Here is a 16,622-nt window from a genome sequence, read left to right as displayed (position 1 = left end):
TAGGACAATTAGGTACATGAAAAATGTATTCACAATTACCTATGTCTTTTCACCTTTTATATTTTTATATTCATTTCCATGAGGGAGTAGAGTGACATTCACTCTCTATAGAGTTGAGAATGGGTGAGGTAGAGGAAAAAGCTGAAAAACATGTGGAACTTCCAAGTTTCTCAATCCAACCCCTGGCATTTTTTATGCAATTTCAGAAGAAATCAAGCCACCCTGAGAATTTCTTAGGGAGATTACTAGGCAATATGGATTTTTAAATGGAAAAGGACAAAGTTATTTCATCTTGAAGAAACTTAGTGGTAGCTTGAAGAAGAAATAACTTGTCCTCAGTTTAGCTTTGGGAAATTCTTACTAGGTGAGATGAATTATGGGCTGACAAAAGCGAGGTTAATGGTTTTTGGAAGTCAGAGGTACTCTGTTTCTTTATTGGTCTGAAAACCAACAACTAACTTTTACATGGAGTGTTTAACCTAAAGCCATTGTTCAACCTCCTGAAACTTAATGGCACTTAAATTCCTTTCCTTAAATTCCCTGGCTGACTTATCTCTCTGGTCAATCAACTGTGGCTGGCCCTCTAACTTGCTCTCTTCTTTACGTTGGGGGTCTCAGGGAAATTTACATTCTTTCGTCTACTGCTATTATGCTTCTGTTTGGATCTTTCTCTCTTCTATTTATGTTAGCTAGTGCTAGTCTCTATTTCAAGGCCACCAGGGTCAATAATCAAATTAAGAGATGACCTAAGCCTTCTCTATCTGGGTGGTAAATTTCAGAATAACCAATCCTCCTCTGGCAACTGGAATGAAGGGTTGGGAAGGAGAGATTTGTGCTCAGTATTGGCAGTCCTTCTGACAAAATGAGCAGGTTTTATAAGCTTTCAGAGCAAAGAGTATGTTCATGTCCTGATGATCCTATTGTTTCAATCCTGTCCTTATACTTTCTTCAACTGGCAGTACAAGGCACATCTGGGGAAGGGGACATTTTCAGATATTTTCAGAAAGCAAATTGTTTGGTTTATTCAATAATGCAAAGAACCTTTTACAAAATCATGGCAAACTCCAAGAAGTTTTGCTTGGTGATTATGGAAGAAGATTCATTCTGTTGAAAATACTGGATGTTACTCAGGAAACTATATTGCCATCAAGATCCAAATAAAAAATAAAATAATTGCCATGGTTTAAAGGGGATTACCCTTATTTTGATTATCTTTTGGATTTTGAATTATACTCTTATTTTGGTTTTAAGTTAATTAAAATACTTTTGAAGGTGGTGGTGGCAGTTGTTTTACCTTTTGCTAGAGCACAACATGAACTTTGCCATAAAGGGATTTAAATATCAATTGTTCCATTCTAATGTGACCTCTATTAACCTTTGTCATATGTATTATACTCTAAAAGTGAGTTAGTTTACCATTATTCATCTGAAGAGAAAAAAGTTCCCGCATATTTTTTAGTCAGTAAAAATTAAACATACAAATTCCCCCCAGGCCCATATAAAAAACATTAAAAAACCAAACAAACAACCCCCGCAAAGTCATGTAAGTTAATTGAATGAACAGAAGCCCTTTGTAAAACAATACGCATGAAATTATCTAAAAGTATTTAGGAACTTCATATTTCCATTGATCACCATGATAAAGTGGATTCATTTTTCTTTTCTGCCCCACAATTCCGATGCTGTTGATCTCATGGTTTAAAATATCCGACAAATGCAAAGAAAAGCCACAAAGCAAAGCATGGGGGGCACCTTAATATTCAATTTATTTCCTCCACAGAAGTAAAAGTAGGTTTAACTCCAAGTCTTAGATTTATCGGTATGGATATTTTTAAAGCAAGCAAACTTATTGTTAATTTTTTTGTATTGGTAGCAAACTAATGGGAGACATATCCTCCTACCATAAAGTTGTTTTCTCACCAAGCTTACACGGAGTGTTGTCTAATGGATTTCAAGTGTCGTAAGCTCATAAAAAACCTATTATTAAAATTTCTTCTTGGAATATAGTAACATATTTGAAAGTGTTATGGGAATTTAAAAAAAAAGATTGATCTTGAATAGTTTACTTGTCTCTAGTAAGTGGAATTCCTATATTTCTAAGCAGAAAAATAAAACATTTGAAAGATGCGTAAATTAAAAAAAATGACTGTAAAATCATAAAAATGTTCTGAGTGTTAGGGTGATAGGCAATTTGTAATATTATTGTGCTATCTGTATTTTTGCCAGGAACCCTAGTGACATAGTGGTTCCGTGTTGGCCTGCCAACTGCAAGCTCAGCCCTTCTAAACGGCCCCTGGGAAAGATGGTGCTGTCTCCTGTCAAGAGCTACAGTCTTGGACAGCACAGGGCCAGGTCTACCCTAGCCTCGGAGTGGCTCTTCGTCAAAGCAACTGGATGGGAGAGAGTTTGATTTTTTTTTTAAATCTCTATTTGTGCTTTTCTACATTAAAACTAGTACATTGCATTGGGTACATCTGCAGCATAAGACCTCTTTCAAATGTTGAAAAACAAGGAGGTTACTTTGAGGACTACCGTGCACCTGACTCAAGCAGTAGATTATTCTATCACTTTATATGCATGTGAAAGTTGGGCATTGAATAAGGAAGACTGAAGAAAAATCGAGGCATTTGAACTGTGGTGCTGGTGAAGAATATTGAAAGTACCGTGGACTGCCCCCCAAAGCAAGCAGATCTGTCTTGGAAGGCATCCAGACAAAATGCTTTTTATAGGTAAGGATGACAAGACTTTGTCTCCCATACTTGGGACCTGTGGTAGGGAGAGACCAGTCCCTGGAGAAGGACAACACCCTTAGTCAAGTAGACTAACTTCGGATCCTGCCGGGCAGGGTAGAAAGGCCGCTGTGTGTTTCTGAGACGGCCACTCTTCGCAGGAGCACAAAGCCTCCTCTTTCGCCCTCAGAGTGGCTGGTGGCTTCCAAGTAATGACCTTGAGGTTAGGAGCCCAACACGTAGTCACAACTCCATCAGCGCTCCTCGTGTAAGATAGAGGGGTGGCAAGAAAGAGGAAGGCCTTGGCAGACAGATTGACACTGCAAACCTGGGTTCAAACTTGAGAAAACTTATGCGGATGGGGCAGCCTGGGCCGTGGTTCGTTCTGTGGTACAGCAGTGTGTGCTGTGGCTCGGAACTGACTAACTCCACAGCACCTAACAACAACAACAGCAACAACAACAGCAACCATGAAAACAAACAATAACAAAAAGAGCCACAAAACAACAACAACAATGAAAACAACAACAAAGCCTGACTTCCTTGTGAAATGGGTTTTTCAGGTTTCGATACAAACTTTGTACTTCAAAGAATTCAATGATTCAAATGTTTCTAATAAGGGAATGATATTTTAAATGTTTCTCTGGCTTCTGGTCTCCAAAATAAATAATTTGAAAAGATCATAAGTTTGGTTGAGTCTAGTTTATTGATATATTATCTTTTAGTTTATGCAGCTAAAATATGAGAGACTGTCTTTGTAGAATACAAAAAAACAAGAAATGAGAGCTACTATTCACTGTTGGCACCTTAATTAATATTTCAGGGATCTTTAGGACAAATCGCTAGGTGTTACAATGTTCAAAGTTTAGAGCTTTCATTTAAAAAGGACCAAGGAAAATTAAAAAAAAAAAAAATCAAGACTTTCAGCCCTGTTGCAGCCCTGTCATTGTTTCTGCCAGGTTTATATGCCCACAGCCTTCCGCAGCCTCAGCCCTTCAGTGCTGATCACGTGCACAGTCAGCTCAACGCTGCTGAGGTCCCCAAAGCTAGGCTCAACCAGGCCCTTTCCCATCCACTGTTGCTGCGACTTTCTATCAAACATATGGGCTGTCACAGTCACAAATAGCCAGCCAGTACGTAACAAGCAGATATGCTCCTCGCTCCGGATACATTTCTTTTCAATAAAAAGTGTTTCACCTTTATAGAATTCACTCATTATTTCTTGCTGTGCCTGAGATTCTAGCTAAATAGATAAGTTTCCAAGACAAAAGCTTGGTTTAAGTGAGATAAAAATCCATAAAGTAGAGCGGGGGAAACCCCATGAAATTCAGGTTTGGGCTGAAAGTGCATTCAAGATCATGGGCAATGACCAAAATCTTACAGAGAGAACATACCTGATCCTGTGAAGGATCAGTCACTTCATACAAGAGGGTAAAATTAGAGTCCATAACCATACTGCATTTCAAACACCAAACTGTTGAATTATCTTAATGGTTTCAATGTTATTTGGTTGTTTCTACTGGTAAAATTATACGTAGTTAGATAATTACTTATCTAGAAATACCTACATAATAAAGGTGCACCTGATCCAACCCATGATGTTTTCAGTCACCTCCAATGCATGTGGAAGTTGGACAATGAACAAGAAAGAATGAAGGAAGTCGATGCATTTGAATTACGGTGCTGGTGACGGATCTTCAAAGTACCACGGACTGACAAAAGAACAAACAAATCTGTCTTGGAAGAAGTACAACCAGAATGTTCTTTAAAAGCTAGGATGATGAGGCAGGTCTCACATACCTTGGACATGTTATCAAGAGGGACTGTCCCTGGAAAAGGACATCATGTTTGGTAAAGCACTTTCAGCGACAAAGAGGAAGACCCTTAATGAGATGTGGTGCCCCAGTGGCTGCAAGGATGGCCTCAAACAGAAGAGAAATTGGGAAGATGGCATCGAATCGGGTGGTAGTTTGTTCTGTTCGACATGGGGTCTCAGTGAGTCAGAACCCACCCGATGAGCCAGAACCTAACAGTAGCATCAGTATTTATGTACCCGCTGCTCGTCAGAAGACAGCTTTGTACTCCTGTAAAAAGTTACAGTTTCAGTAACTCACAGGGGCGGTTCTAACAGGGTTGCTGTGAGTCAGCATCGACTCAATGGCAGAGAGTTTGTGTGAGAACTAGACATCCATCCCTCATCTTTCAGTTTTGTCGCATTATGATGGCTTCAGTGTTGCTATGGCATTAGAAGCTTTGACATCAGTATGTTTAATACATCAGAGTCACCCATGGTGGACAGGCATCAACAGAATTTATATGAAAAATCAGAAGAGAAAGAGAGGTCTGGCAATCTACTATTGAAAATTAGGCATTAAAACCTGATGAGTCCCTACCGATTATTGTTTAAGATAGTGCTATAAATTAAACGTCCTAGTTTGAAGTCACTATACAATATTCACAATGGATTCAAATTTACTAATAATCATCATACTGCAGGATCAGCCATCATTTTGTTATAGATGGGCATTTGTGACCCAGAGGCAGCTGAACAAAAATATACAACAGTTCTATTCTAGGAAAGCTCTCTAACTTAATTTTGTAGTTCTTATAATTAATAAAATATTTATGTAATCAAATATATTTATGAAATAATTTCATGTCTGCGTGTGGGTGGGTGACAGCGAAATTAGTACAGTTCCTTCAGTGTCTCAACATTACAATTCTAAAAGATAGTTATCACATCACTTCTCTTCAAAAGGAAAAAATGACATAGAAAAGGCAGGTTATTGTAAGATGTGAGAACATTATGGAGCGAGAGCCGCAGGATCATAGTTAAACTGAAGAGATGCACTCTCATAACCTCACTTTATTTCGCCTTCTCCTTCAGCTAACGAAGGGTCCACGGAGGCACGGGGATAAGTAGTGTTGCTGACTGCAAAGTCAGCTGTTCAAACCTCTGAGTGGATGAGCGATGAGGCCATCAGCTTAGGGGGACAGTCTCAGACCCCCGAGCAGGATTGCTATTACAGCCGTCATTTTCTTAGATAATTTATAATATTTTCCAGTTATTGGTATAAAAATTCTCAGAATCTGCTTGCTGTTTAGCCTGCACTAATGTACTGATTTTTGCTAAATCCAAAGAATTTTAAATCACAAACTTTGTTAAGCTTACCATTTTTATGTCTATCAAAGGGAATTCACGTTACTCACAAATATTAGTAGTGCCCCTCAACAACATTTTAAGCTTGCTAAATATATATGAGAATATGTCAAAAAGTATTGCTATTAGGGCTTGAGTTAATGTATGCCTAGGTTTATTCCAAACAAAATATATTTAGATGTATCTCTGAGACTAGTGGATAGCTTTAGACTAGTTCTCCCAATAATACACTTATGTTCGTCTCATCAAGGTACCCTACAAAAAAAAGTTTTCTTTTTTGTTTGTTTGCTTGTGAGTGTGTGTATGTGTGTGTGTGCACGCGCTTTGAAAAAAATGATTTTAAGGTGAGGGCTGATATTACGTTTTTTGCCAAAACACAAATGAGCTTTTCCCCAAACCTTTGAAACTGTGATAAATGGTTACTGGAATGCTGTCTTACATAATAATAACAGCTTTTATGCCTGTCAAATATTTTAGGGAAGTTGAACCAAAAGAGAGAATCCTGTCCACCTCAATGGATGAAGAAACACTGGCTGCAGTCCACCCGCGGCCAGAAGAAGGCCATAAGCTTCCCATTGATGTGATTGCTACTGAAGTTGAGATCCCAACTGTTACAATGTTTTCCATGTCAGGTGAACTTCGTGGCCTCAACAAGCTTTCAGCTTGAGGGGTACCGCACGCGTTGCATGAAGATCACATAGTTGAAAGAGCTTTTCTTTTTTATGAAATAAAGGCAGGATTAAAGTTAATGAAAATAAGATTAGAGAAGGAATCATAATCAAAGTAAACTCTTGGATTTATCAATATGACCCCAATACAAAGATTCAATCAAACACTGACTTCTGAAAGGATCTTCTGGGCCAGTGAAGATCAAGTTACTGAGGTCAGTTCAGAAGATTATGCCAATTGTTTTTGATATTCCAAAGTAGTCTTGATCAATTTTCTTAAAGGATACAGGTTAATCACGGGGTTTTATGTTGAAGAAGTTTTAAGAAAATTGATAACTACATTGATTATTAAATGGCCAGGAAAGTTATACTGAGGATTTATTTTGGTAAGGACAATACCACATTGAGGGTAGGAATGGCTAGCCTATCAGAATTTCATAGGGAAACTGTATCCCATCCACCATCCATCTCTAATCTTAGCCTTGGAGACCCCTGTTGGGGTTACATGCTTCTTTGACAGGGTAGAAATCAAAGAGCACGAAGGCTTTGGGGCATGGTTGTTGTTCCTTGTCATTGACTTAGTTCAGTGACCTTCGGGCAACAGAATGAAACAATAGCCGGCCTCGCATTCTCTACAAAATGTTGTTATTTTGGAACCGATTGTCAATCCAGCGCCTTAAGGTTTTTCTTATTTTTGCTATTAGGGAAAAGCACTACCTAAAGCATTGGATATACCTAGAGTGAGGATCTGTCAAGAAATAATAGCTTCATCTTTTGATATAGGTTATAAATGTTTCCATGATTTTGTAGCACTGTGTTTTTACTTAGTCTAGTATATGTAGCATGTACATATATATTTGTATTAGGAGCCTTTGTTTTATGCTACCAGTATACTTAATGGCAGCAAAATCACCCATGGTGAACAGGTTTCAGCAGACTTGCAAACTAAGACAGATTAGAAAGATGATACTGGTTAGAGACTTCTAAACACCAACTTCTAAAAACTAGGCAATAAAACCCGAGAGATCACAGGAGAATATTCTCTGATAAAGGGCTCAAAGATGAGTCACTTAAAATAAAAAGCACACAACGTAGGTGGTGGCCCCGACAGCTGATTTCAGCACCGCTGTGAAGATGGGAAGCCCCAGATCTCTCTTCTTCGATTGTAAATGGGACCCCATGACTTAGAGTAGACTCCTGGGCCACAAACAACCATAACATGGATATGGGAATTCTTTGTTAGATGACAAACTGGAAGCTACATTTGAAGAACAATTCTGTTCCTCATTCTATTTGTACTCCAAGGCTAAATCCACCTCTTCATTGTTTTTGAAGACACCACACTAGGAATTCTGAACCCTACACTCGCCGAGAGGGTGGGAGACCTGAAGTTCCCTCCTGAGTGAGCCAATATGCGACTGCATTTGGTCAAATTTCAATCTAGGTTTATATTATTCCAACAGGCTCTATGAGATCGGGTGGTTTGTGTGATTGTTGAGAGATTTTAATTCCTTCAAGGGTTTATTGCTTCAGTTGGCAGGAAGTCTTAACCATGTGATAACTATTTTGCAGTGGGGATAAGGACAGAGGGAATCAGAGAAATTAAAAAAATATGTTTTTAATGTTACAGTATATCTCTGAATAGAACAAACTGAAGTGAAGTCAATCCAAAGTCATGTCATTCCATTTCTCCATTCACAACATAGGTTCGGAATATATATAAACAGTCCTGTGTTTCACTTGCTAGTTGTCTTAGATTCTAACTCACAGAGACCCCTGTGTGCTCAATAGGATTTCTCCATAAGATGTTCAAGGGAGAATATAGAATATATTGTTGAAAGTAGAATATCAAGCTTGTCTTTTCTGGCAATTCTGGCTGGGTTAAAAATATCAACTTTTTTTTTTTAATATGGCAGATGTTTTTATTTAGGACAATGAATTTGATTATTTTCGGTTATATGATTTTTGGTTACATTATCACCTAGGTTATTCTCCTGGTAGAATTTGGATCCTATAAATGCTAAACTCAAAAGTTAAAACTAGCCATGTCTTCACCTAGCACTTTTTTTAACCTATACTTTAGTATTTATTCTTTACTTTTTATAAGAAATTTGCATACATTTTACGTTATTAAATTGTGAAACAAGTCATTCACATTGGTAGCTTTATATTTACTATCTGGATGAATGATATGAAATACTCATTTGTCTGAATTACCTGAAACCCTTGGATAAAATGGCTTTTTTTTTTAATCTCACACCAAGATGAAAGCACATTTATTGTAATTACTGAGAAGCTTTCAACGAAACAACGAATAAAGTCACAGAAATGTTTATGTCACTGTTAACTATGGAATAAGGCCTTATACAATAAATACTGAGTCATTAAAATGATTTCTCCTGTTTTGAGAATGATGAGGGTAATGAATGTACAAATGTGCTCGACACAATTGATGTATGTATGGATTGTGATAAGAGTTGTATGAGCCCCCAATAAAATGATTTCAAAAAAGAAAGCAGAGGAAGTGAGAGAGAAATAAGATACAGTTAAAGCATTTTTACCTAACCAGCTTGTTGATAAGGAAAAATATCAACCTTTCGACTAGTAGTTGAGCACTTAACTGTTTCAATCGACCTGGGACTATAAATAGCCATGGAAAGTACCCATTTGATCATGATAGCACCCCCATTTTTTAATGTCCAAGATGAACCAAGGCAACATAATGGTACAAGAATGTGTCTATTTCTATTAGTTACTGAAAATATTCTACAAGACATATGAATTTGTTTGTTGTGAGAGAGAGAGAGAGAGATTATTTAAATTGATAGCAGTGTAGGCTTTCATATATATATATATATATATCCCCCAACTCGTGGGCAGTAGAGCACAGTGGTTAAGACTACTTGATTTTAATCCTAACTCGACCACTTATGTCACTTTTAACTGGATGCCTGGTTTTTATATGCCTCCGTTTCTCCATCCATAAAATAGCGGCATCATGGTTTCTTTTATTTAGAGCAGAGGTAGGACTAAATGAGTTACTAAATACAAAGCACTTAGGAAGAGAGGGAGAAAAATAACCTTACTCACAGAGTTAGTGATTGAGTGCCACTCTTGCTCTCCTGACTGATTCTTGTCTGGGGGACACACACACCCATCGGACTAGGGTTCGGTGGTTCAGTGGTAGAATTCTTGCTTGCCATGAAGGAGATTTGCATTCAACTACCAGCTCATGTACTTCATTTGCCGCTACTACTTGCCTGTCAGCGGAGGCTTGCTTGTTTCCATAATGCTTAATAGATTTCAACAGAACTTCCAGACTAATAAATTGGTCTAGTAAGATTGAACAAAAAGAAATACCTGTTTTTGTCTTAGGAACGCCAGATAGGTCATAACAGAACATTGTACAGTCCACAACCAATCAAGAGGACGGTGCACTACTGGGCAGTATTTTGCTCCGTTGCACATGGAATTACCACAAGTCAAGGGATGACTGCTTTAGAGGTAATGACAGAATCTCTCTCAAACTCTTGCATCAGAGCTGGAACTTTTACACAGTTATCATAGTACTGATAGATGATTATTTCTGCTACCCAGTTATCCATAAATAAGAAAAATACAAATTAGTAAAATGTAAGTTATTGATCTGATGTTTTTTGAGCTCCTAGTACTCTATATTGCAAAGTTAAATACATGCTAGCACTAACATTTCATAAGTGTAATACAATATTGAGAGCTGACGTGGACAATTACTTTCATTCTTAGATTGTTATCAATGTTAGTTAACTTATTATTGTAAAATACAATTCCAATGACTTCCTGTTGAGGTTTTTACCTGAGCCTTGTGATATTCCATTTATTTGACGATTTGAACAAAAGAAACATTTCAGTGTCATCTGAACTCTATCCAGATACAGTTTAATAAAATGATATGAGAAATGTCCTATTCGCTATATAAAAACACTAGGATTTATTTTCTGTAGAGCCGACTACATCTAAATTCTAATGTGTTCATCAATGCAATAAATATATATTTGATAGTGAGAGATCTGCCCACAGAGAAAATATGCGGGCAGTTTTTGTTCAGTAGGGAGCAGCGAAGGAAGACACAGATGCTGTGCAAAGACCAAAGGTGGAAGCTGAGAAGCAGAAACATTTATTTAGCAGAGCACAGACTTGTGTTAGAAAATAAGTGGCGGTCAGGCTTTTTGGTTAAAATGTAGCTACTATCTAGTTGTGATACAATCCAGAATATATTCTAAGTCACTTAGTGACTTGTCCTTGCTAACTCACTAGAAATAATGGCTGAACAATTAACATAGAGTTCATTAAAAGAGTAAGATCAGCCCCTTGAGAAATTCTCAGAGCACTGGAAAGTAGTGGTTGAAATGTGCAGGTGTGTCTACTTACAGCTAGTGTGGATTATGAAAATTATCCTACTCTTTTCTTTTTCAACCTCATTATGTATAAGCAATTGTACTCCTATTCCATGTGTTCCTTGTTTGCAAAAAGGAATAAAATTAAATTAAGAACTGTTATATCTATAGCACCAAATTCTGGCTAGGGTTTTAAACACAACTATTTTTAGAGAATTAAATGTAAGAAAGCAGTAAGAGTAAGATACTTTTAAGGGTTAACTCAGAAAACCTGGTCACAAAGTCTCTCTCTAAACTTGGGAGTCTTGAATGGGCTGAATTTATCAGTGTCAGCTCCCAAATGGATTGACTCCCTTCCATTATATCCCAACTCCATGGGATATAAGTGAAGTTAAGGCAATGGCCTACATAGTTTTGAAAATTAATAACACAAGTAAATAAAATAAGCACACAACAATATCTGAACTATTTATTAAAGGCTTAAAAGTAAAGCTACTAGGCTCTCAATAATTACAGCAGAGTCCTTAATTGTGTTTTATCTTTAAAGCAGGAAAGGAAATAATATCACCAAATAGTTAAATCCCGCCCCCGTTCCTGCCTTCCTCCTTTTCTACCTTTCTTATCTATTTTTCTGAGAGTTTAAGACACTTATCCATATAGAATTGTGAAATACTGGAATGTTCTTTACTGCGCCAAATAGACACGTTCGTTGAGAAGCTCAGACTTCTCCCTCTTTGATGATTTGAATGCAGTTAGGCACCTTTTTCAAAGCAGTTTTTACTTAGAAGCAACCAAATAAAAGGAATTACCCTGCAATCTGGTTGGTAACAGAGCTGGAGGGGTTAAAACACTGGACTGTTTAAGAGGTTGGTAGTTTGAATCCACCAGCAGCTCCATCCAGAAGGATGTGGCCTCTGCTGCCATTAACAGTCGCAGCCTTGGGAACCCTGTGGGGTTGTTCGAGTCGGAGACAATCGGTTGCTATAAATTGCATCCGACGAGTGGGGGTGGCTTTTGGTTTTAGTAGGTGTGGTTGAAAACAAGGAGCCTATTAAGAAGCCCTTGCATAGTTCAACTCTTGCATAAGAAGTCTACTTTTTCTATTTCAATTAATCAAATCCTTCTGAAGTACTCACTGAAGCATAATGTAGCCCTAATTGATCCTAAAATTCTATCTGCCATAATAAAATGCTTCTTAATTTAAAATATAATATTGCCTTTGAGCAAGAAATGAATTCGATTAGTGCTTTTAAAGATAATCTTGGGACAGAGCGGGGTTTCCTTTGGGCCTTTTAACATTTCATTCAATATCCATAGTTAAACAGATACTTTGCTAGCCATGCTCAGGCCAACCAATGGCGGTGACAGGAGCGAGGGATACTCGGCCATGTGGAAGCAAATGTGGCTAAAGACCTCAATGACTGCCTGCACTCTTACACCAGTCTAGACTGTGTGGAACACAGGAGACATGGGCAGCACAAGGGAAATGTAGTCAGTGCTGTGCTGCTCCTCGTGTGGTCCCAGCATACGTGTTAGGATATAAACTGCCACTGGCCCACAGGACTTGAAAGTCAGCGCTGATAAGAAGGGGATATTGTTGAATTGATTCACCACTTTCAAAAGTGGCCATTTTAACTTGACTTCATCTTTTTCTGTTTTTTAAATGAATCCTTTTCGTGCTCTTGTATAAATGTGTTGAATTGCACAGCATAGCCTTTTGAAAAACAACAGCATAGATAATATGCTTGCCCACATATTGGGATATATTAAAAATAAAAGAGAGAAAACAAAAATCCTATGGGGAAAGAATAATCTTTGAGATATCATGAGGGAAATACCATTTAATACTCAGCATTTTAAATGACCAGTTCCGTGGCTCAGTAGTTTAAATGAGAAGTTTCTGGAATTATGGTAACTCTTTCAACTCACCAAGGCCAAATCAATGGGTTAAATGAGTACTATTGGACACCAGTGTCTGTGGTGTTTTTGTTCCAGGATGGCTGTGGACACCAAACTCTGAAGTACTGGTTCCAGACTGCCATGTATATATAGCAAGCCCAAGACTCTTGTATAAACTGGCCTGTGTTTGAATATGACTTACTCACATCCTGCTTGATTCCTTAAATCATGTGTTGATTACTTATAATGATGAATATAATATAAATGAGGCTTTGGCTTCTTTCTTGGCCTTTGGCCTATTGCTTTGAACACCCTTGGAATATGTTCTGTCTGTGGTTGATTGAATCCTTGGAAGACATCTCTAGGAGCTTGCTGGGAGTCGTCCTGTGCCATCCTCACAATTGCACTGATGTTTGAGCCCATTGTTGCAGCCACTGTGCCAATCCGTTTTGTGGAAGGTCTTCCTGCTTGTCACTGTCCATCGACTTTACCAAGCCTAATGTCCTTTGCCAGGGACTCTTCTCTCCTGACAAGTCCAAAGGACATGAGGCCATGTCTCGACATCCTTGCCTCCCGATAACATTCTGACTGTACTTCTGAGACAGGTGTATTTGTTCTTTTGGCAGTTCATGTGGAGGTCAGGCTGTATTATGTGTACAATATTTAAGATTTTACTAACTTTCAAATGATCGCAACTACTAGCTTCATAGTGTGTCATTTGCCATTTTAGTACTGATGTAGACCTAGGCCATTATCATAACTCATAGGTAAAATGATTAAGGTGAAGTTTAGCCCATTTTTAAGAATGATTTTAGTTTATATCTCAAATATGTATTAAAACAAAACCAAACTCACGGCCATCAAGCAGATGCCAACGCATAGCAACCATAAGACAGGGTAGAACTTCTCCTATGAGTTTCTGAAACTGTGACTCTTTATTGGAGTAGAAAGCCCTCTCAACTGCTCATAGAGCGGCTGCTGGTTTCAAATTGCCGACCTGGAAGTTAGCAGTTCTACACTTAACCACTAAGACACCAGAGCTCCTCACATGTATACAGCATTTAATAATCCACTCAATTAGTTCTTGGATGATAAGATGTTATTTGGGGGCCTGCCACTGTCAAATCTAAACAGAGATTGCTATCAAGGGATAGACAAATCACGTTTTGTTTATTTATGGCAAATCGATGCTCATATCTAAAGACCTACATGCACCTACAGACACAGGGTGACAGAGTTTTGATGAATGTCAAAATAAAGGCATATGCTGAGAGTAAGAAACGCTATGATGTCAACTTGAGTTTCTGGCAATTCCACCCCAGAGACATAATGGATGAGAGAAAACTGAACACAGCATATGAAATGCAGAGACTATGGGATTCTGGTGATTAGTTCTGTGATGTCTGTGGAATAAATTTCCCATCCATCAAGAGAAAATGAAGGAAGTTTGGTTCCTTAACTGATATTCCAGAACAAAGAGAGTTGAAGTGAGAAATTACTCAATCTACTTCCTTTCAGATAGTGAGGTATAGTTTACTGAAAATATAAATCAGGGAAAATATTTTCAGTGTTATAAGACAATAGAACTGAAAAAGGAAAAACAGCTGTCTTGTCATCAGCTTTTTAAAACACGTGAATGATAGAATTTCCTAATATACTTTAAGCATTTGTCATTTTATTAATCTGTCGCCCAGATCTGATTAAGCAAGATCGCCTCTTCTGGCGAAGTGCCTTGTTCAGTTCTACAGGGCCACATGTAACGGACTGCTGCAACAAAGAACCGCGTGCACTGCATATGGGGCTTTCGGAAAACATCCCTCAACTGGAAACAGCCCTCTCCTTTGTATTCGAAAGCCTTATAACTCATGCAAGTAGAATTCCTTAAGCACACCAGGATTGTCTTCACTTCAAGAACAAAAGTCTTGTAAAACATCAACAAAAGGCAATCACTTCATAAAACACTGCCTAACTTATCCATTAATTTCAATTTTAGATAAACAGCCTATAAATTTGAAGTTTTATTGTTTGAAGCATTTAGTATAGGTGGTTATTATCCTACTGTGAACTTTCATAATAATCAGTATCCATTGATATGTCTATGGTTATACCATATGTAAATGTTTTAGCTTTTTGGTGTATTTATTTTCTATATTCGATAATATGACACATATTTATTGGATTTTTATTACTATCTGTATTACAAATAAACACATACAATAAGTTCCCAACACACATATAAACAGAAATATAAGACATAGAGGACTCTCAAACAACAGTAGAATAAATACTGCACTAGAATAAATGTTGCTGAATATATATTACATAAGATAATCTATTCTATGGGGCCGTGATGTTGGAAATGGTCAACTCGATATGATGAAAGAAAAACAACCATTTCTGAGCTTAATTTAGAAGGTTATGTAGGAATTCATGACAGGGGCGCGGGGAATTATTTCATACAGAAAAGAGCATTGCAAAGACACTAAGCCAAGTAAACAAGAAACTCAGAGAGTTTAATGTGCTTAATAAAAGGGTACATGGATTCCGTCTAGTGCAAAGGATAGGTAATTTGGTTGGGTTTGCATTAGAGTGAACTTTCTTTTGTCTTTTAAAATAAGGGCTATGTGGGAGAAGTAGAATTGTCAGACTGAAATGGTCGTGGTGGCAATAACATAGTAATAGAACTAGGTGCTTTATATGTATTCACACATTGAATCCTCAAAACAACTTTATATCTTCCATAATAATTTGCATACATTCCTCCCCAGAAATTCTAGAGTCCAGAAGACAATGTGCAAACATATATAAAATACTTAGCCAAACAATTTCCAACATAGAATTTTTAACCAGCAAAGTTCCCATTCATAAATGAAGGGACAATCAAGACAATGTCCAACAAACAGAAATTGGGAATTTTCCACCAGCAGGTCAATGTTGCAAGGATTGCTTAGGAATATTGCAAAAGGAAAGGCAAGAACATTAAGAAATAAATACAAAGTAAGCTTAGCAAATATTGGCTGTACTCATATATTGACATTAGTGGAGACAACCCAACAGAAATGGGAGAGGGGGAAACAGATCTGAAATTGGTGTATTATGTTACTCACGGCTTTCTAGTCAATACTGACTCAACGAACCCCTGTGGGTGTCAGAGACTGTAACTCTTTACAGGATTAGAAAGCCCAGTCTTCCTTCCATAGAGTGGAGCTGCTGCTGGTTTTGAACTGCCAACCATGTGAATCACAGCCAACTCATAACCACTTACACCAGCAGAGTGCCATATTACATAAGGTTATACATTTATGATTATGCATATGTTAAACACAGTTTTTCTATTATAAGGTATCTCAGTAAGAAAGTAGAAAGAATAAAAATTCATACAGAAGGAAGATAAAAAGTCTCATCACAAGAAAACACCCAAATGCAAATAAGCTATGAAACAACAAAAAACATAGCAATATGAGTGTCGTAGACACATCATGTTTCGTAATAAACTTAAGTGTGAATGTCCAAATAAACCACGAAAAAGGTACATAGTGACAAAATGTTTTTTGTTTAGTGACATTCTTTTGCTGTTTATAAGAAACATATCTTAAACACCAAAGGTATAAATGGACTGAAAATAAAAACATGGAGAAAATATTTCCTGCAACTAGTAAATAAAAAACAGCAAGGGTGTTCATTATGCTCTCAGATAAAATAGACCTGCAATCAAACTCTGTAACAAAGATAAAGGACACTACATATTAAAAGCATCAATCTCGCAAGAGGACATAACTATGATATATAT

The 16,622-nt window shown here is 37.5% G+C and overlaps 1 protein-coding gene across 10 annotated transcripts in view; it reads right to left on the bottom strand.

Annotated features, from left to right (window-relative positions):
• Window positions 1-16,622, bottom strand: part of ROBO2 (roundabout guidance receptor 2) — a 1,556,064-nt gene that overhangs the window by 890,338 nt on the left and 649,104 nt on the right. The window lies entirely within an intron of this gene.

The sequence above is a fragment of the Echinops telfairi genome, unplaced genomic scaffold (assembly GCF_000313985.2).
Source record: "Echinops telfairi isolate 266 unplaced genomic scaffold, ASM31398v2 ScPeMD7_6;HRSCAF=24_0, whole genome shotgun sequence".
NCBI lineage: Eukaryota > Metazoa > Chordata > Mammalia > Afrosoricida > Tenrecidae > Echinops > Echinops telfairi.
Note: the sequence above shows the minus strand (reverse complement) of the source record. Positions and strands in the feature narration are given on the sequence as shown.